Below are 21,535 nucleotides of genomic sequence, written 5' to 3' on the forward strand. Positions count from 1 at the left end.
ATTTCTTCAAAGGACAAGTCCACCTTCATATACATAAGGATTGAGAGAATGCAGTCATATTAGTAGAACACATCAGTGAAAGTTTGAAAAAAAAATGGACAATCCGTTCAAAAGTTACGAATATTTTAAGTATCTGTGCGGTGACTGCTGGAAGAGAAGACTACTACAGTGTATGATGTCACATGCGTACCACTATATGAGGAAAATAAAAAGAGAATTTCACAAAACTTTACTTTTTGAGTAAAGTGCACATTTATTTTCTTCGACTTGCTACTGACGTATGTTAAGGGTAATATTATTCCCCCTGCCTTCTGAAAGAGAGAAGTCGAGTGTTCTTTTGTTATGCGAGAAAAATGGAAATATGTTGAATTTTCTTTATTCTTTCTTTATATCGTTGTACTCATGTGACATCACAAGCTATAGTAGTCTTTTCATCCAGCCGTGACTGAGTAGAAACTTCAAAAAGTAATGACTTTTTAACGGATTGTCCGATTCTGCTCAAACTCTCACTTATGTGTTCAGCTATTAAATATAGCTGCATTCACTCAACCCACATGTCTATGAAGGTGAACTTGTCCTTTAAAGGATCCTCTTCAGAAGAATATGAAACCAACAGATGGCAAAGATACGCCCCACTTATTGTTGTTGTTGTTGGTTCTTATTTAATGCTTTATCCTATGGTACATTCTATGTCGGGTTCAATTACAGACCCCCAGAATGAGCTGACATGACCTACCTGATCCAGACCTATAAGGACTCTATAATAATGTAGGCCCTGAGGTCTGCATGGTTATCAACATGCTACCAATATCGTTGCTTTATAATTATTATAGAGCAACGATTTGTTGTTAACCATGCTATAACCGGTTCCCATTCTTCCTGTTACGCAATCTCTTTCTTCTTCTTCTTCTTCTTCTCCTTCTCCTCCTCGTCCTCCTCCTTTTCTCCCCGCTCTCCCCTCCTCTGCCCTCTTACCCCACCCTTTTCTCTTCTCCCTGTTCCTTTTTTTTTCAGTACTAACGTCACCACCAGGCACACACCACCCTACATCATCTCCTACTTGCCGTATCCTCATCTGTACCCCTTCTTCAACGGGCCCCATAATTATGTACCATTCTTTCTTCGGTCCTTTGTTTCTTATTTTAAACAATCCACATGCTCTTCATTGAAAATGAGATTGGAGACCTCATTCCCTCTGTTCAAGGGGGAACTGAAAACCGTTTTGTTTCAGTAACTGTGTGATCCCTGCTGCCGTTGTTACGGTTTTAAGCAAAGTTCATTATTGCCTGGACCTTAGGAAAAAAACAACAACTAAAAGCCACCGGTCTTTTGGTTGCTTACTTACAAACATTCACTGCTTTTTTAGCTGGTACCAAACCAAATAATAATGATGATAATGATAATGATGATAATAATAACAATAACAATAATAATAATGATAATAATAAGAATAATAGTAATTGTAGTAATAATGATAATAATGATAATAATAATAATAATAATAATAATAATAATAATGATAATAATAATAATAATAATAATAATAATAATAATAATAATAATAATAATAGTATAATAATGATAATAATAATAATAATAATGATAATAATAATAATAATAACAATAATAAAAGCAATAGATATGGGGAGGCTTATGATTTAAATGTCAAAACATACGGATTTCGTTCAATCAAGTGAAGTAAGCTTTATGAGATTTACTTTACTGCTGGCTACTGTATTATGCTGTCCTTTCATTTTGTCTATTTTTCGCGATTAAACAAATGTTTTTGAGTTTGATCAAGTTGATGAGTGTGAATTGTGTATTGTAACAATCCAGTGTAAGGCTTATGTCTCATTTTGTATTGCAACACTCACGACTGTTGAATGCATAATCATTTGTAGATTTTTTTGCATAGTATTTTTGTTTGCTAATGAATCTACGCCATATCATTGTTCGTTTTTGTTCCATTGTGAAACGATTGTGATATCGAACGAAATTCGAATGAAAAATATCTTTATAAAAAAATCATAATTCAAAATCAGTCACCTTCACAACCTTCAATTCTTTCATTTTACATCTCCTCTGTCTTCTCATAATCCCTTTTTTTCCTCTCAATGTGATCACCTTCGTGGTATGATCGTCGTCTCTTTCTTCCCGAGACTCCCGCCCTTTGTTGAAGTCGTATAATACCACTTGGTGCCCTTGATACTTGGGTGAAACCAGCAGCACGGCTCTTACTACAATTCCAGCCAACGAGAAGGCGCAGATCCAAACAGTTCATGGAAGGGCGACATCACACCTCTAGGTCCGTCTGTGTCGTGCCGTGGGGAAAATCTGCGCGCACTTCCCTCTATCATAATCATAGATATCGTCTGCCTGTGGACAATCGACCGTGGAATGTGTTACATTGCCCTTTATAGTGTTTGCATTCCCATTGAAGGTTCCTTCAAACTGTGTTGTATTTCTAACCGTGAACTGTAAATACTGCAACGGTACAACCAGCATGTTTTTATAGATACTGTGTCCGGTTCAACTCGTGCTCCTTTGACTGTAGGTGATTCTATAGCACACAGCTGTGCAACTTGAGAGGATCACATACATATAATACACCTGGACTGCTCAGTACCATCGATTAAATCCTGTGCAGCATTTCCGCGTTGCATCCACACGCAAAGACGTGTCACAATTCACCCAGGTAAACTCGTATTTAACTGTTGTTTTTTGTTACAACCCACTCTTAGACGCATAAGGCCGGTGAGCATTGTGGCTGACTAACCTGGCGTGTGTTACTTTCTGCAGCTGACCAGTGTATCAGATGATCATACTTCAACTTACACAGTATTGGATGTCGCAAAGAGAAGGTCAGGAATCGTGTTTAACTCGCTTTTAGTTTTATATTGTCAAGTACTAGTATCTGAAGGACATTTTTTGTATATATAGCTATTAGGAAAGTGCTGATGAATTAATTATGCATGCTTATGCGGAAATTTGTCATACCATGCACGCACATAATGTGCTCGGCAGTTTTAGGTACGAGTTCATAATTATTTTGCCAAATTTGTATTACTTTGGTGTACGGGCTTTTGTTTATAGTATAAATTCTGCACCGAGATCGTTGTGTAAAAACTCGATCACTGATCTTTCAATGAGTGTTGTATTTGTTTATTCGATTGTTGGTATGTTTTTCTCGTGGCAGCGCCCGATCATTTGGCCTTGAACTACTCACATATCTTCAAAGAGGATTTTGCCATTTCATTTCACAGGACATTGCTATTTCAAAATGACAACTATAATATGTATACTTTCTAAAACATGACTTAGTCGACAATAATTGACCATTGCTATCATCATACTCCTAAACAAAGAGGGCCCCATGATTCTGCATGCATATCACACGATATTTCCCCTCCACCTTCCTCCAAGAGAGAGAGAGAGAGAGAGAGAGAGAGAGAGAGAGAGAGAGAGAGAGAAGGGGGGGGGGCTATAATGACATTATGTCAATGATATTGGATATACTCAATGCAATTTTGACTGCTCAAATTTGCGCTGTATTGTCGTGGTTATAAGTCAGATTGGTGCAATCTTTCTGCATTGTTCCACTCTCCCTTAACGGAAACATAATGGAGTGTATATCAACATTATTAGTACACTGTATATCCTTTGAAAAAAAAATTCAAGTATGATCACTGCCTAATTGTTTAATAATAGTCGTGGTAATCCCTCCTCGAACGTCTTTCCATAAAGGGTCTGACAATCGTGATGTGTTCCATCAACCTCGTTATTCTTTCTCCTCCACGTTTCGACCTCGACTTGGTCCACCATTCCTAATTGTCAGTCATTCAGTCTTTCTCTAAGCTGTCTGTCCTCCGTTTTGTCCTCCTTCACTCTCAGTGGCGGACCTTCCCTTGGAAAGGTTCTTGTAATGGCTGAGAGTGACACGGGAGCATGGGGCGTCGTAAAAGCCTTAAGTGTCGAATCGCAGCTTGATACGAGCATTAGTATGTTGCAGGCATGATGGGAACGTACATTCCATGTTGAATGACCTTTAGCAGTCGAAGTGCACTGACCCTTTCAAACCTCAGTTTGGTAGGTAGACCTGCTGATGATAATACAAAACGTCATTATTTGTGCTTCCTCATCTCACTAACAAAATAATGAAAGGCTTGCGTATTGCTGTAGCTCAGGAGCAATGTAGGTATAAATTTTGTACATCAATGGCAGCATTGAAACGTCTGCAACACTTCTATCTTTATTATAGGAAGTAAAAACGCCATTGAAGACACACACAACATACACGATTTTGAGGCAATTAACTTTTAAGATAGACCTAGAATCTTTGTGAAACACACCCACCCCACCCCGTTTATCTCCCTTTTGTCATCCCACTTCCTCTCAGCACTTACGAAATGACTCAAGTCTATTCACGTCCATCGTGTAGCGTCATATTGTAGTGAAATGTTGTGGTTATTCGTCTGGTTTAGAAATGCAACATCAGGTAATAACAAGTCGGGGTTGACGTTTGTTGTTTTTGTCAATGGAAGGATAGTTACTATAGTGATTGGCGTGAGGTTCATCAGCGAACGTTCGAACGTATTATCTCATACATAAAAACTCGTGACCATGATTTTTCTTTTGATAAAGAGGGATATTGTATGTTATGACATCCCTTATAAAGTGTTGCCAACCCCTCAAGTTTTACAGACCTGCGTTCATGCCTTTACATTATCGCAAAGTCCTATTTATTAAGGTTAGGAAATATAAATCAACTCGAAACTTCCTGCGTAGAACAAGAAGATCCCCCCCTCCCCACTCATCCTCCAAAAACATAACAATCATTCAAGCAAGCAAACAAACAAACAGAACAAAAATAATTGACCAAAACCCATGTAATGAAAAGGCAAGGAATGAAGTTGCCTTTACTCTCCAATCAAGCCCCGAAGCTTGTGTTTCTTGCAGATACCTCCTTCTGATTTTGTCGCGAAATTAATCTCACCAAATAGGATCACGTCATCTAAAGTCTTATCGCTGTGGCTGATAATTGGATATGACGTCGCCGTGGTCACAGGTTCAGCGTAATATTGTGTGCATTACCAAAATTTAATATTGACGTACTTTTTCTTTTTTACCACCTATCAAACAGCTAATGACATCAGTTTAATGTTTCCACTTGAGTTTACTGTTTCGTCGTTATCAGTTGTCACGAAGACTGACATTTTGATGTAAGTAGATATTCCGGGAGTGAAATATTAAAAGTCTCTGTTCGTTGTCAATTTTGAAAGCAGATCAACCCTGTTTCGTGTAAGATTAGTCCTTCCGGATTCCTCCCCCCCCCCCCCGCTCCCCTTGACAATTCCTCCTCGTATTGATTCCAGGAATTGTCTCTTTGATTAGTCCTGTTCAGTGCTGTTATTGTCGTTTCCCCTAAGGTGTTAATCAATGTATGTTAAATTCGCTGCTATTTGTTTTGACGAAGATGGTGAGCTAATGTATACCATCGTAAATGAATCTGGCCACCAAGAAAAAGCTAACAAACAAACAATCAACTGTAACATACCAGCAAATGTGTAAGTATTTACGTGTTGAAACTTTAATAATCATTCCGATTCCTTACATATTCAAAGTTAGTCATTGTTATGGTTATGGCCACGCCTTTCCAAAGTCATTTCGTTTTTGACGGGGTATATATACAACTATTCGGTTTTTTTTAAACGTGTACGTGTTCCACACGTGAATGAGAGACGAGGAAGTGTAATGTACACTTTACACACACATTCTTTGTTTGAAAAGGGGAAGAGCAGATATTGCACGTAGCGAAGAAAACAGTGACAAGTCGGTCGCAGTGAAATGTTTAATCATGTGACCTTGGATGAATGTCTATCGGTGTGCGGTAAACAGTCATGTGACAACTACACAACTGCTTCCTGGTATATCTCGTGATGAGCATGAGATATTATCGATATCACCACTTTCCCGTGGCATGATATATGTGGCTTGGATATATAGTGTCCATAATTCGTAGCAAGAAATCTGACAAAGCTGAAATCCATTGCAAGGGGTAATGTGATGGTCTTTTTGGGCAGATGTAGGCCCTACTGCATGTATGGCCTATATCCGTCTGTCCCTTATTTCTCTTTCTTTTTTCTTCCTCATTTCTTTATAATTATATTGACGTTTATAATTTATAATTTATAATTTATAATTTATAATTTATAATTATATTGACGATTATAATTATATCACCCCCCCCCCCCCCCCGCTCTCACTCTATTGTGCCCATCAATTACGGGAAATAATCAACAACAACAACAACAACAACAACAACAACAACAACAACAATATAACTACAACAATAACAAAATACAGAAGCTAGATCCATTACACTTCGGCTGTAAGAAAATATATAAAGAGTTCCTACGCAAGAGTGTTTGATTTCAGAAAGAGACACCACTCCCGGGTGCACACAGATATCGGTAATGAAGTTATGTGGAGAATGATTCCCGTATTTCAGAGCGGGCATCGACAAACATGAATTGTGTCTACTGCTCTGGTAGCAGGGCACTGCGTCAACGCCAGCTCGCCCTTTACTTCGTTGTTACTTTGTTGCCCCGCTTCGACCAGAGTCAACACTGAATTACTTCATCAAACAAGACGGCACTAGAGTGCATGCACCTTCATACGCGTTCGCTCCTTAACAGTAACCTAGAATGCCGGACGAAAATTTGTGAGGCGTACATAGTATGGCCCTTATTTTCGCCTCCTCCTCACTCTTTTTTCTTACCAAAATAACTAAGAAAAACTACCAAAAGAAGATAGGGGAAAGACAGCAAGAGGAAGTATTCCAGGTTCCTTTCTGCCGCACTAAGTGGGCTAGCAGCATCTCTTGCCTGTTTCCCTCTTAACCAATGCATGCAAGAGTAAGATCCAATCCAAGCCAACATCCGCCATTGGTTCAGGTTGTATACTATAGCGTTTTAAAGAATAGCCAAGAGCAAGTGAAAACAAATGAAGCGAAGTAGGGAAGGGAAGAGTGAGGGTGAATGAAAGGGTCACCAGACAGTTCCGTCTCTTTAAAGAAGTCAGGAAGTGACCAATCAAATCAATTCATTTGATTTAACTTTTATCTCATTTTTCCAGATGAAAAAGTTGGAAAATACAATAATTTTGTTGCGTGTGTAAAGTTTTTTTTTTCTTGCCGTAGTTACTCTAATTGTAGCGCCTTTACGAGGTGACATTTAGATTTGCACTTTACTGCACTTCGAAAAAAAAAAATCCATGCCCACTTTAAGATGATAAACTATTCAAACAGTGGGGCTTCAAAGTGATAGTCCGTGCCTCTTTATGCATACATATTGGTACATGGGCAGTTAAGAAAACGACAACCAATTTTTGTTTTTGTTTTGGGGTGTTTTTGTTTTGTTTATTACCAAGGCTTTCGATGAAAATTGCAAGGAAATAATCATTCAACGAAGATCATCGATAAGGATTGTCGTAATTCACAAAAGAACGGGATCTTGCCGTGATCGATAGTAGGCGATGTCGATATCGTTTTCCGGTCGAGAATTTATCATTGTGGTAATGGTAATGTTACGTAGAACAGCGTATCACCTCCTTTAGAGTCCCAATCTGGCGCAATATCTTGGGGAAAAAAGTGTTTTTCAGTTTTTAGAAATACCAGTTCGCGGGAACAGGAGGAGAACTACATAAATTTTCATGCCAGCATGGGCATAAAAATGCCAAAACATTCCAGGTGAATCCAGCATGTTCGCTGTTTGAAATAACTCGATTCCCCCAATTCCCCAGAGTAGCGATCGGGAAGATAAATAATGGAACGTGATCTCGTGAACCGCCATGGATACGGGGGAGCGGGAAGAAGTAAACATTCACTTCCAGCGAATAAATCCCATCGCATGTTTCTTCCAAGCACAGAATCTACATGAACGTCAAGCAGAACCCGTCTTGTATGATGGTGCATGACGTAAAATAAACCCATACGTTTGAAAAAAAAAAGAAAGAAACGTAAAGATTAATCTGATTGGTTAACCCTTCAAGAACCGCCAAGTGAAACTGCCCTTTGTTTTTGCATTTAAACGGCTCGGCAATGGTAAATGGTCAAATTGTCGAAACTCAGTTAGATGTGAACTGAGTGCAAGCAAGCTCAGAAGGAACGTGGCTGTGTTTGCCTTTTCAACAGCGGGTCCGTGATTTGAATCTCACGGTGAAACAGTCTGATTGATATCTTTATTTCTATATATATATATATATTTTTTTTTTTTTGTTAAGGGCACAACAGTGCGTCCCTCGAATGGACGGAAGCTACCCATGTATCCCGAGACACGATTCACACACGTGAAGTCTTCTAAGCCAATTGTAAGAGCATGCATGAATTCGAATGAAAGGGTCTGTTTCAACCACACTCATTAAAATGGACGAATGGCGTCCACCTCTTGCGGTTATCACCATTTAAGATGACAAGCCCCCCAAAAGCAAGCAGCTTTAACCCAGCGCATTGTACCATCGGAAGGAAAAAAAAGGGGGAAAAGACATACGACCTTTGGCACTGCTTGTGATTATGTCGAAGTGTTGCACTGTTAACAAGCCAATTGATTTCTATAGCATTTAGATAAGATGTCCTCAAAATAGCTCAGACCTCTTTGCAATACTAATGGGTCGTATAACTACCACAAATAGTTAATAAACGCATTAACGGTCTTAGTAAATGAAGTATGGATGTGGTCTGAAATGTGTTCGCTAAAAAATAAGCACGTCTGCAACGTGCAAATGGCCGACAGACTTTACACACTGAATCAGTCAGTACGTGCCGTAGACAACTCATGTAGGATGGTAGCGAGTGGTATTCAGGCATATACGTGTCGACATGGGGGGGGGGGGGGGGGGGTGTAGCTGCTTACATCATGATGTGTCTTGGATTTCATGATTACTACCTATAGCCTGTAATTCAGAAATATAACAAACTATGATTTTCATGTGATTATGCGTTTCCTGCGTCAGCATGTGGGTTTTTTTTAATTTACCAGATTAAGCGTATCTCTCTAGTAGGCACTCCGAAAGAGAATGAGAGCAGTGGATAACATGGTGTAAAAGTTTGCATAAAAAACTTATGATAAGAGACTGGACCTGGTTTCAAAACTTAATGTTCAAACAGGAACACAGCTGTCCTCTACACATTGTATATTTATTGGACTTGCATCCATTACATGTAACTAAATACTTCAGATGAATGCACAGCAATCGACTGAAGAATTTTCTAATTCCCATTTAATCAGGAAAGAAAAGAGCAGTATTGATACGCGACATGCTACTATCGCACCATTCTGATATTTGACTATAATATCCCCAAACATCTAGTTTAAAAAGCCACCGCTCTCTTTGAAAATCAATAAAAAAAGAGTAGATACAATGCAACACTTTGATCTAATAAGTGGTGATATCTGTCTGAGATTATCTGGAAAATAGAACCATCTGGTTATGTAATAGGAGAAAGTATCGAAAATTGATCTGTTACTGAGGGTTAGGATTAGAAATCGATGTTCCTCGAATTTCATTCCAATTCGTCGTAATTATGCCTGAGGCATTTATCTGTCGCTACGAAGACAAAAATACCCACTGATCATTTTGGGAATTTATTGCTGCATGATGGTGGTGCGAATGTGTGACATGCGCATACATCACACTATTTCTTTTTTATACAAGTATTACGGATAGTCGAATTTCCGAAACCCCTATGTCACTATATTCTATATATATAGTAATGACGACTGTATTTTTTAAACAGTGGATGTTTCAGTTAAGCTACCCCTAAGATTAGATAGATTAGGACCGGTTTCATTACTTACCGACTTAGAAGCTTATAAGACAGTGTTTGATAAAGCCGCCTAGAATGAGTTCTTTCTAAGTATTTAAAAGAGGAAGAGCATAAACATGAATATTTTGGAATATAACTCTGTCATGCTTTGCATTGTTTCCTCGTATGGTTTCTCTGCCAAACTCTGATAGTTATTTCTAAAAGGCGACGAAAATAGTTACAATTACAGTGAAAAAAAAAGGAAAGGGGGGGGGGGGGAGCGGCTGAATCAACGATCGATAACGTGCGTGGTCTTGCAATCAGCATATCAGCAGCGAATTTAATTACATTAATCTAATCTTCTCGCCCGCCAGACTCGAGCTCAAGTTTTCCGAAAATCGTTATTTCGCTGCAGTCGTCAGGAGAGGAGACTAGTCGCGACGACTCGAGTCAATACAAATTTCCGCCCTTTTCAAAACCTGCTATTAAAGGCTGGATCTAATTGGAGTCAAATGCAAGGTCTACGTCCCAGCATTCCACCCCATCCCCTATGCCCGAATTTCCCTTGCTGTCCCTATGCCATTCATACTCTGTAACTTTCTTTACCCTGTCTTTTTCCCCTCCCCGTCCTCTCGAAAGCCTGCCCTCTCTTGTCCTGCCCACCCCCCTCCCCCCACCCCCCACCCCACCCCCAAACACTCATCTTTTCTCCATCTCCTACCACTTGAGTTTGGTCGTGAAACTTGATCATTCAATTCTTCTTTTTATTCCTTCTTCTTCTCCTTTCGATTAAACCATGGTCGGCAGTCTAAAATTAGATACACTATTATCGTCTTCTGTGCCTGTGCACTTTTAGCTGTACCTGAACAAACCACTTCGTTAACATCCAATTAATTATCCCACTCTTAAAGGGTAGATACCGCCGTGCAAGGACTTTGTATTTGCTGTAAGACCTATTTCAGAACATTTTCCATCGTAAAGAAATCCTACTGACTCTACAAAAGGATTATATCTATGCTATCTTATGCCGGGTTGATGCTCTGTAACGATACATCACTCGACACAATCATGTATCATAGATCGATATATCGCTAGCCGATGCTTAGTATCGAAACCTACGTTCGTGCCTGAATTGGATAATAATAGTGCGGCCAATGCTGCGTTGCTCCATCACTGAGCTCTGATATTTGCATAGAGATCAATAAGCTCTTTCCATCCATGCACTATTTGTAAAAGTCGTGCATCTCGATATACCTCGTCCTTCAACGTATATATACGACTCCTAAATATGGTCCTGATTACCCATTTAGTATCCATTTTGGTATTTATTTTGAACATTTTATTTTGGCTGCAATCAAATTAATGAGGTCCACGATTAGCAGTTCATGGACAATTATAAAAATTTAAACCTAAATTGGGAATTCCACTTTCGAAGGTATTTGCGTACGAAATCATGTACGATTACGTACTTCAATCTAGCAATCCCAATCAATCTAGCCAATCCAATCGGTTGTATATATTTGACGTACAATGTATGTTTGTCAGAACTTGTACAATATTTGCTCAGTTATCAAGAATTTATAAGAATTTACAGGGTCTGCCAAAAAGTATGCAGCTGTCTATTCATGTTTATTCATACTATGCACAGATGACAGTCTGATGCGGCATGAAAAACGAGGAGAAGAAAACCTCGGTTTGCTTCTTTTTGTCTACATAAGGCATATCTAGGAGATGAGACAGTAGCTTGAATCGTTTTGAAGTGATAGCTCCTTAACAGTACCGATTCCGTGGACCCGATAATTTAGAGGCGTGCAGATGAAACAAAAATCCAGCTTTAGTGCTTCAATATGGCTCTGTTAGTGATATATAAGTCAGGGATAGAAATAACCACTGTAAAGATTTGAATGAGTACAATCAATGTTAATAATTTAAGAATACAAAAATTTTAAGATCACTGCTCCCGATGGTAAACAGTACCTTTAAGCGTATGTGTATCGTGAAATGCAGAAACAAATGCCAGTCACCAGTAGTTCACGGAATTGATGTACACAATCAATTCAGTGAGCGTCATCAATTATTTATTGTTTTTCTCTTCACAGAAATGGTAGCCGTACTAGATATTTCACTTGCATGTGTTTTTAAAGTAAACCATAACATAAACAAAAGTCTTTAATAGTCGAGAGGACCCCTTTACATCTGGCGGAAGTTAAATATACCCACTCAAGGAGTCCAATAATTGTGACACACCAAGACCGTTGTGATACAGAAGTATTCTACTGGAGAAATACGTACCAGTAATCAGCATTCATGAAAATTAGGTTTAATGTCAAGCATAATGTCTCAATTCATTTCAAATGAATTTATTAGGAATTTTCTGCGTTGAATATATATCACAAATGAAATACAGTCAATTCTTCTTTTTTTTCAAAACAATAAAACATACAGTGTGCACATCCGGACATAATTGAGATACGATTATATACATGTACATACAGATTGAAGTAAAGAATAAGAAAACATGTCAATTGGGAACCACTCGAGGTATAGTGAATCAAATGATGTGACTGAAGTATGGCGCATAATTATTGGGAGTGTGAATGCAGAAGACTGTCGTCAATTAAGCATAGCTTGAAGATACGACAGCCTTAAAAGAGAGGGGAAAAAAGTAAATGGGCAAAACATACATCGTGTATAACTTATCGAAAACAAAATGTGCTGTGTGCAAATTGACACGGGAAGTATGCTGAGGGTTAAAAATTACACCTCCGTCATATTAAAAGATCTAATGACTGTCTTGTAGCTGATTTACCCCCAATGTCTATTCCATCATCCCTTTTAATACGTGGTAAGAACTTCCGCTTATCAAGCTGCGTTATCGATAAACGAATTGATTTTCCGCTAGGTATAATTTTTGACGTCTACAGGCGTCCTGATTGATACGATAACAGATCTTATCAAACAGAAAATGATGCCTGAAAGTTATCAATCAACACTGCATCTTCCATTTATGCTATAATGCGACAGGCGTCAACAATTTTCCAGAGTGCAAATAAATGCGATGGTTCAGATCATGACGATATCTGATCAATTAATGAATTGATTTCAAGAAACTGGCTCGTAGTAGCAGATTCTAGCTGTGCGAATATAAGTGAGTACGAGTTTTCCGTATCTGTGTAAGTGTTTCATTATGTGTGTGTGTGTGTGTATGTGTGTGACATGTGTGTATGGTCTATAATATGTCAGGGAGGTGATACGTTTTGAACTGGTGTGGTAGAGCCTGCACTTTGTAAATGCTGTATCACAACGCATCGCCAGAATCGCACCGAGTATAGATAAAATACATTAATCCCCATCCACTCTGATTATGCCAACTCGCTCGGCATATACACAGACGCTGAATTCAGAAATATCATATTGCCATCTTGGCTCATGAATATGGTATAAACGGCTTATTTTGTTCTTCTAAGAGGTGACAGAGTCTTTTAGAGCATCCAAATGAAGATGTAAGACAACACCCTATAGTGAAATTGCATGCGAGAAACGTTTTTACATTTCTGCTGCATACCTATTTAAAGTTCTTATTTTTGATACAAAATACAACCAGAGGTAGGCCTAAATATTCTACAATGATTTACTATCTGATGCGTGTGTGTCGTCAGGAAGAGTAAGAGAAGGAGGAGGGGGGGGGGAGAATAAGAGAGGGAGAGGGAGAGAGGAAGAGAAAGATACACCGTATACCCTTAGAAGCAGGTGTTGAATCGCGCCAATTGTTGCAAAGAGTTGCCAATATCTCAGCCAATCTCTTCCGTTAAGGGTTCATTCCGCACTGCCCACATTTCTGGTTTGTTTCCGAATTACGCGTTGGGGCAGAACCGGGAAATTTCGAATGTGGACTTCATGAGAGATAGAGACAACAAAACAACAACACAATAACAACTTGATGGGGGAGTCATTACTATGTGCGCTCGCGCAGGTCTGTATCTATCTTGTACATTCGTTTGGATTCACGCTTGAACTTTTGCTGCAAACACAAATGATTGGCTCAAATTCCCAGGGTGCAATTAGTTTAGAGTAACTCTTCGAGACGTGTCGCCTGAGGTATAGGAGAGACGTGGTTGGAATGAGCTAGATGTGTCTCTTTTCAGTGGACATGAACTGCATCACAAACCGCTATGTAACTTTCTCTATCTATGTCTCAATCTGTGTATCTAACTCGTCGTGTATACTATGGAGAATTTGGTCCTAAAACAAGTAAACACCACATTTTTTTTAGTATTTCAGATATTTACGATTAAAGATGCTATGAAACAAAGAAGATGAAAAGGAAATGTAGGACATGTTCGTCATGATTTTGAAGAACATTTCTTGTTTAAAAAGTGAGGTGTCATTGGAAAGGTTTATTCTATCTGATAGACTTACAAATTGTAATATAAAATGTTTGAAGAATGATGCTCATCTTGTTTTGCTATCAAACCCTTTATATATCGATATCTATCTATCTGCCAATCTATGTATCTATGTATGTGCTTTGCGAAAAAAAAAAGCTTCAGCGATACTGTCGTACAACCGTTTGCAACGAGTTACGACTGTTTTGCAAATGCTTGCAACTGTTTTGGGGAAAAATAGATTTGCAAAGAAATTTCGAACATGTTCAAAATTTATTTGCGACAAGAAAAACTGTTTGCGACTGGGAAGAATGTATGCGAATTTTCTTGTAATCTTTAACGAGTCATTTGCAACCTTTTACGAACCCTGGCGAAATCTCTAATTCGCAAGTATTTGCCGCTCAGTGAGTTACCCCTTTTACGTCCGATGAAGACGCAACTTCTTCCACGCTGCCTCTTTGAATGTGCATGCTCTTTTTCCAACTGCGCATTGAGAGTGACAGTGCTGTAATGGATTTTCAATCGACGTCTACTTTGCAAAAGAGAGTGTTTGGGTACAACTTTGGGCTATCATGCGTCATTGTCCGCAAAGGAAACTCGAAAAGGACATTTGCGATTAACGCAATAATCACGGTAGTTGATAAAAAGAGATAGCGGTAATTTTAAAGGTCTGTACAACAAATAAAAACTAAATGATACAGAGCCTCGTAATCGACATGTCGTACAGTGCTTTGATTATCACAGGCAGCAAGGGACAGATGAGATAAGACACAGTCAAAATAAATGTATAACTACATGTATCAAGCAAAATAATGTGCCTGTGTGTGTGTGTGGATGTGTTTGTATGTCCGTGGTGAGAAAACAGTTGTCACGAAACTCCTGAAGGCATTGTTCACAATTTGTAGATGAAACGAAAACCCAGCTGAATGCTTCCAAATTGTTCTAAAATGTGAGTTATATAGGGATAAAAAGACCTAATGTAATTTCTTTGCACTATAGTTAATAGAATGTAATTGCAAGTAGTTCACTATCACAGAGAGATAGGGTTTACTGATAGTATGAATCACTTTTTAAAGTGTGGTGACAAAGGAAAAAAAATGGCTTTAGGTAGAGCTGAAGATTGTTCCAGTGTGTGTGTGTGTGTGCGTGCGTGTGTCTTTACACCCCCTCCCTCCTCTGTCAGTGAGGGAAGAAGGGATATATAGCAATTATTTCGAAGGCACGTAGTGACGTCACCCCTTATTCCGCCCCTCCGACATTTATACAATATTAACATTATCACACTCTAAGGTTGAATATCGAAGCGATAGTTGCCGCGGTGCCATTAGAAGACGCCAGGCGAAATAAAGTTCTTGACAGGTATAGTGGCCAACGTTCCATGACTATTCTTCCTTTGATTTAAAGAATCACCCTTCGTAGATCGGAACATTCTTAACGAGGAAGCACAGGTTCAAGTAATTTTCAGTATGACCCCCTCGGGAACAAAGGATATGGACTGCTATGTCTGCTTATTTTGTCAATCACTGCAAACATACCCATCTACTCGATTTAATACAGCCTTCTCCCCATCGTCCAGTTCGCAAAGTCGGGACGTGAAACCGTTTGGTAGGGAAAATGCAGGGAATACATTGTTGAAACATTTTGTGCGCACGCGTAATGCAGATTTGAACAACATGGCGTCATCTTGTTAATTAAGAAATGAAATACTCCTAGTCTAAAGAACCATCGCAATTCATAAACAACATGCAACAACACAAATGAATCCAATTTCCACTACAAATCTTCTAGTGTCACCATGTCAGATCATAATAAGATAATTGTCCCAATATTTGAAATGAACTTATCATTTAACGGTCACACTGGACTTGGACTGAATGCAGTTTCTATTTAATCTTTGAGAAATCACATCGCACAGGGACCCTTATACTTGCATATAGTCAGAAATCGCATTTTATTTCAGCGGCTTGGGGTTGATACATAGGTTTAAATAATACGTTTTCGTAATTATTGCAATGAGACATGTGTGTGCGGGGGGGGGGGTGTGCATGTGCATACGTATGTGTGTATTTTTGAGGTATGAAATATCACACAGGACTATTTGACATCAGAAAAAGAAAATCACACCTACAAGATTGCCTTTATTAACCCCTTCTGAGACCAATATATCAAATCGCTACTAGCATTCTCCACAAACCGATTGCCGATGGTGACGACTGACTTTAGCTTGCTAAAGTTGTCCGGTCTTAAATGGAGATATCCATTACCCAATGACGGCTAAGCTATTGTATTAATGGATTTCGGTGACAGGGCGTTTGAAGATCGGAGGCAAGAAAGGGACTTGTTTGTAGTCCGACCTACTTAAAATGCAGGACCTTACTAGTATTCTACGTGGAGGGTTCCAACGCCGCAATACAAGGCACACGTGAATGATTTGAATGTTGACCTGTCTTATTTCAGTGAAAAACCAAACAACAACAACAGAAGCAGAAACAGCATTCACAAACGAACGCGACAAAAATCAATTCTGTTGTTTTGTTGTGTTGTGTTGTGTTTGTTTGTTTGTTTGTTTTGTTAAGTTTCATATTTAAGCGTCTGACGTCGCTGTCTTGCCAAACGATCTGTTCGTGGTGGTCCTGGTGTGCAAATTATTTGTTTATCTAGTCGGCTGGTTGGATGACTGACTTTTTCCTTTTTTCTGATTTTTACCTCTTTGTTTATTTGCTTCCTTTTGATAAGGGTTTGCTATTTAGAAACGTATGTATAGGTGTTGTGGTATCGCGTCATGTCAGAAATAAAAGCACACCAGAGTTGGTTTCTTTTTCCATTTCTCGCTCCGGTGAGTTGTCATTGTGCGAGTGTCTGGACCCGTCTCTATGCTTGATAGCAGCGGATGTTTGGTGATGGTGTCGCCAATGCTTTTGGAGCTAAACAATACACTTTGTGAAGGTTTTCCCATTCACCGTTCCAACAGAATTAAAGGGCTGAAGGACCATGTGGATGGTGGAATTTAGGTGCGCACAGCACCTCTGCCATTTCTTGAGGTTATTTATTCCAGAGGTGGAAAAAACGACGAATAGCCAGAACGACCCCACCACCAGTGCCATTGAAGTTTTCCTTCCGTAATCCCCTGCAATCTTCAGCTTTTCTTCTCCACCCACACTTTTCTGCAGTGGTCACGGGTTGTATGTTTTCTGTTGCAGCCACTGTACTTCGGGATAAGGTTGTGAGGGGTTTACTGTTCTCCAGATTGGATTCTCATATGGATCTGATAATCTGACATGATCTTCAGCAGAACTTATAGGCGGAGGAAGAGGAATCATCTCTACACTAAATTCATTCCATCTTTTAATAATCTTATTGCCCCCAACCCCAACCCATCCTAGCCATTCCGCAAGAGGAATTTCTTGGACACGTTCATGTGATTGAGAGATTCGAAATCGGTGTGTTACCCTCATGAGACAATGTGTAATAATTGCGGAGTCAACCTGGTCGGACCTACCCAACACTCTGGCTGATCTTCATGCAGGCATTTTTGTGAGTATGTTTGTATCGTTGGGGTAGGTGTGAGAAGGTCTGTAGCAACAAGGTGGTACGAGGCGAGGGTGTTTTTTCGTTTTTTTAATACTTCTTAAATGACCCATCATAATAATTGTATGCAAGGGGTGTGATAAGTAGCTATGAGCACAGCGATGAATGGCATATAACATGTCCGCCTGGCTAGTTAAAAAAAAAAGAAAAGTTAGGCGCGACCCCTTATGCTGTCGGGTAAAAGTTGCGAGTTTCCTTGCCTCATACTGAGTACATTATGGCCAGCTGCTTCGAGACTGACCTCTACCCAGCCGAAAATCTAACTTCCTTTTGAATAAGGGGCCATCCCACGAGTTCGACATTGAAAAAAGGTCCATAAGTCATGCAGCCCACAAGTCCGATACTAGTCAAGCAAGGCTGACACTAGGCAAAAAGGGGCCACGGGACCGACACTGCGTACATTCAGCCTCATGATGTAATGATTGTCGGCTCGTACGCGGGCCGTGTTTACTTATAGTGTCGGGACTCACGGGCCCATTTTCCCAGTATCCGGTCCGTGGGTTGTATAACTCTTGAGCTGTATGACTCGTGGGTGTCGGACTCGTGACGTGCACCCTTTAATAGTCAGGTATTACATGGCATTCCAGTGGAGAGTGATAACGTGATAAACAGATAAGAGTCACGTAGCTTTTGTTTCAGTGATGGATGGTGCGTATCTGTTGTGCGCCATTTAGGACCTAATTGACTTCGTCATAGATGGTTATTACCATTATTGATGTGTTGGAAAAAAAAATCATCAGCAAGCAAATTATATAAATCACTTTCCCTATGCCCATCCCCGCATTCCATACACAACCATTCATGACCGTGGGTGTCTGCGAGTCTCTTTCTCGCATGGTGTAAAAACGGTTTCAGGTCATCTGCTGTCTTTTCTCGAATGTCTGTATGGTATTCAAAGAGTGAAAATGGACTACCTCATTCTGCAATTTGAGATGAATAATACTGGCTGTTTCTTTATGAATCTTAGCAAGATTTATGACGCATCCCACTCATTAATTGTTTTTTTTTCTCTTTTTATTCTTCAAAATTTCTGAATCATTCTGCACGTCATAATATAATGCATAACATCTGCCTATAAACGGCATCCACTCCTCATGATAAACAATAGTATCGCACCAGTAACTCTGCTGCTACACATCATCCTTTCTCAACATATCTTTTTGTTAGGGTATTTATTATCATCATTATCATTATTGTTATTATTATTATTATTATTATTATTATTATTATTATTATTATTATCATTATTGTTATTTGCATTTAGAAAGCACAATGAAACAACACACAATAAAACGAAAAGAAAATCCTATTTTTTTTTCGTTTAGCCTGAAACTAAGTCTGCACAGTATGCTTTGATTTTTATACTTATGATTATAACGGTGTATGACCCTCTATATGTGAATGTTTTATTTTTGTTTTTCGTTTGTTTTTTGAAGAATGCTGATGATTTCTTTGAGAGATTGGAGTAGGGACGGGTACCTGGAAATCCCTGTTGCATGATCAAAAAGAGAAAGAAGAAGAACGACAAAAGCAAGTTAATGATAATTATATTGCAAACACGGTTAATCAGCGTGGGTAAACGGAGCATGTCGAGAGCAGAGCTAGTACGTAACCAAATAACGAGATAAGTTCATCTCTTTCCAGTTCAAAATTAGCAAATCATCGTAGCATGTAGACACCGCGATGATGAATACGCCACGCGAGCTTCTGTGCCCAATGGATTCCCTTGGCGCCATGATTATACGCAGACGACAGCAAGGGCGCGAAGACACCAGTGATAAACTGCGAGCCATTGCGTATTACGCGTTGCCGTTTTGGCGTGTCGTGATGAAGTATGGGTTTTATCATGACATGGTGTCTGGGTAGTCCCACACACGGACAGTCGTCCATTCGTCATCCCATAAACTACCGCAGCGAGATGTGCAGACGAGACTATAAAAATTTGTGTTTATAAAAAATGGTCCATAAAACACTTCTGTCTCGTCATCTGCGACATAAATGAGAGACAAATTTACAGTAAGACTGTAAATAACGACCTTGTTTTGATTGTTTTTTTTTCTTCAAACACATGACAAATGACTCGTGTGATTGGATAATGATAATCAAAGTTTAATTTCTTCATAATCATAATAGACACTGTACAGAGTGCAACGCTTTTTATGGCATTTTGAAACTGCCAGGCCTGTGAGTATCTCAAAATGTAAATCCTGACTGTTTTGAACTCGTATTTTTATCCGATCAAACACGTTAAGTTTTTGGTGTATTAAAGTTTTTAAAGAGTTATACAAAAAGCGCGAGTTTGAATTTTGTGAGTTATTGTCCCACCAAATTCATAAAGTAAGAAGAAAAAGTCGCGTTCTCCTTTTGTACACTATAATGCTCGATACAAAGCCATGCAGATCTACTCAATCTGCAATCTGGATGTGTCGCCTTCAGTTCTTTGCCTTCCCGTATACTTCCGTCTTCCAAAGATACTCGAGTACTGCAAAATGATTCTGTGAACCGCTTTGTCATTAAAAAAACAACAACAACAAAAACTATGATCCCCACACCTTATTAGTTTCATTTTTAACATTAGAGTTCATTCTTTAATTTCATATTCGTCATCAGAAACTGATAATACTCAGCTGTTTGTGAGATACAAAAGTCTCTGTATTTGCTTGTATTTTGTATGTAATGGAAGAACTGTAATATTATCCTTGTTATCTTGTTTGAAAGGTGATCCGAAATAGAAATTCAGAGTGGACTCCTTCTCAGCATATAATAACGATCCTTCTAGTGGGATAATAGACAGATGCAAACAATTTTATGCAATGTGTTTGTTTGTGTGTGTGTGTGTGTGTGTGTGTGTGCGCGTGTGTCTGTGTGTGTGTGTCTGTGGGTGGGCAGGCAAATGGATGAACGTAGAGTAGGCATCGTGCATTCGGCAGTGACTTCAGAGATTTATCGGTCTTTGAGATGGGAAAGCTTCAAGTCTACTCCTAATTCTTCAAAGAGTGACATATTGGCATACACGGGGACTGGATCATCGGATTGTCAGTCCAGGGTGGTGGAAAGACTCCCTGGTCAGTCTTAGGATGTCGATTGCCTTAAAAACAAACAAACAAACAAACAAACAAACAAACAAACAAACAAACAAACAAACAAACAAACAAACAAACAAACAAACAAACAAACAAACAAACTCACCTACACCCGACAGTCTCAAACGCAAAGGGGGTCGTGTCGCGATTTACATTCGTTGCTATGGCAACGCAGTGTTGCCTCTTCAATCACGCGGACGTTCTCGGATTGTGGCTAGCTCTCATGGGCAAAGAAACATCGGCTCGGATTCATCAGATCGCCGGCATGTTATATCCGCAATTGGATGCTTTTACAACGTAATTGTCGTGTTGCAGTCCAAGATACCTTCCCTAAACACACGCACTGACTAAAGATGTAATTGGCTACTTTGTCTCCATTTCCGACTTTTGGCTGTTTTGGCATTCCAATCGCAGCAATTGTTATAACCCCAAACAAACGAGCAGTCAAGGAAGCGAGCGTTCATTATCAACAAAATGGGACCAACCAACCAACCAAAGAAATTAATATACAGTTAGATAGAAATAATCGCACACACTATCTCTGAGACACACACTTCCATCAAAGCAGCAACGTTCTTTGAAACTCCATCAATACAGGAAAATGAAGATTTGTATCTTATTTGCTGTTGTTTTTTGCAATGATGTCATATTTTACAACACTCTTTGGCTGAAATCTC

General features: G+C 39.2%; 1 protein-coding gene across 2 annotated transcripts in view; it reads left to right on the top strand.

Annotated features, from left to right (window-relative positions):
* The first annotated feature begins 2,393 nt into the window (after positions 1-2,393).
* The window catches only part of LOC139726170 (uncharacterized), a 58,199-nt gene continuing 39,057 nt past the window's right edge, over positions 2,394-21,535 (top strand). The window contains exon 1 of one of the 2 annotated variants that reach the window (XM_071637246.1): positions 2,394-2,861. The gene's annotated coding sequence lies outside the window, so the exon portion shown is untranslated. The remainder of the gene's footprint in view (positions 2,862-21,535) is intronic. The other variant, XM_071637247.1, reaches the window with a different exon arrangement.

This window comes from Diadema antillarum, unplaced genomic scaffold (assembly GCF_040938485.1).
Source record: "Diadema antillarum isolate AM-2024a unplaced genomic scaffold, OU_Dant_1.0 seq00000079_RagTag, whole genome shotgun sequence".
In the NCBI taxonomy this organism is placed as follows: Eukaryota; Metazoa; Echinodermata; class Echinoidea; order Diadematoida; family Diadematidae; genus Diadema; species Diadema antillarum.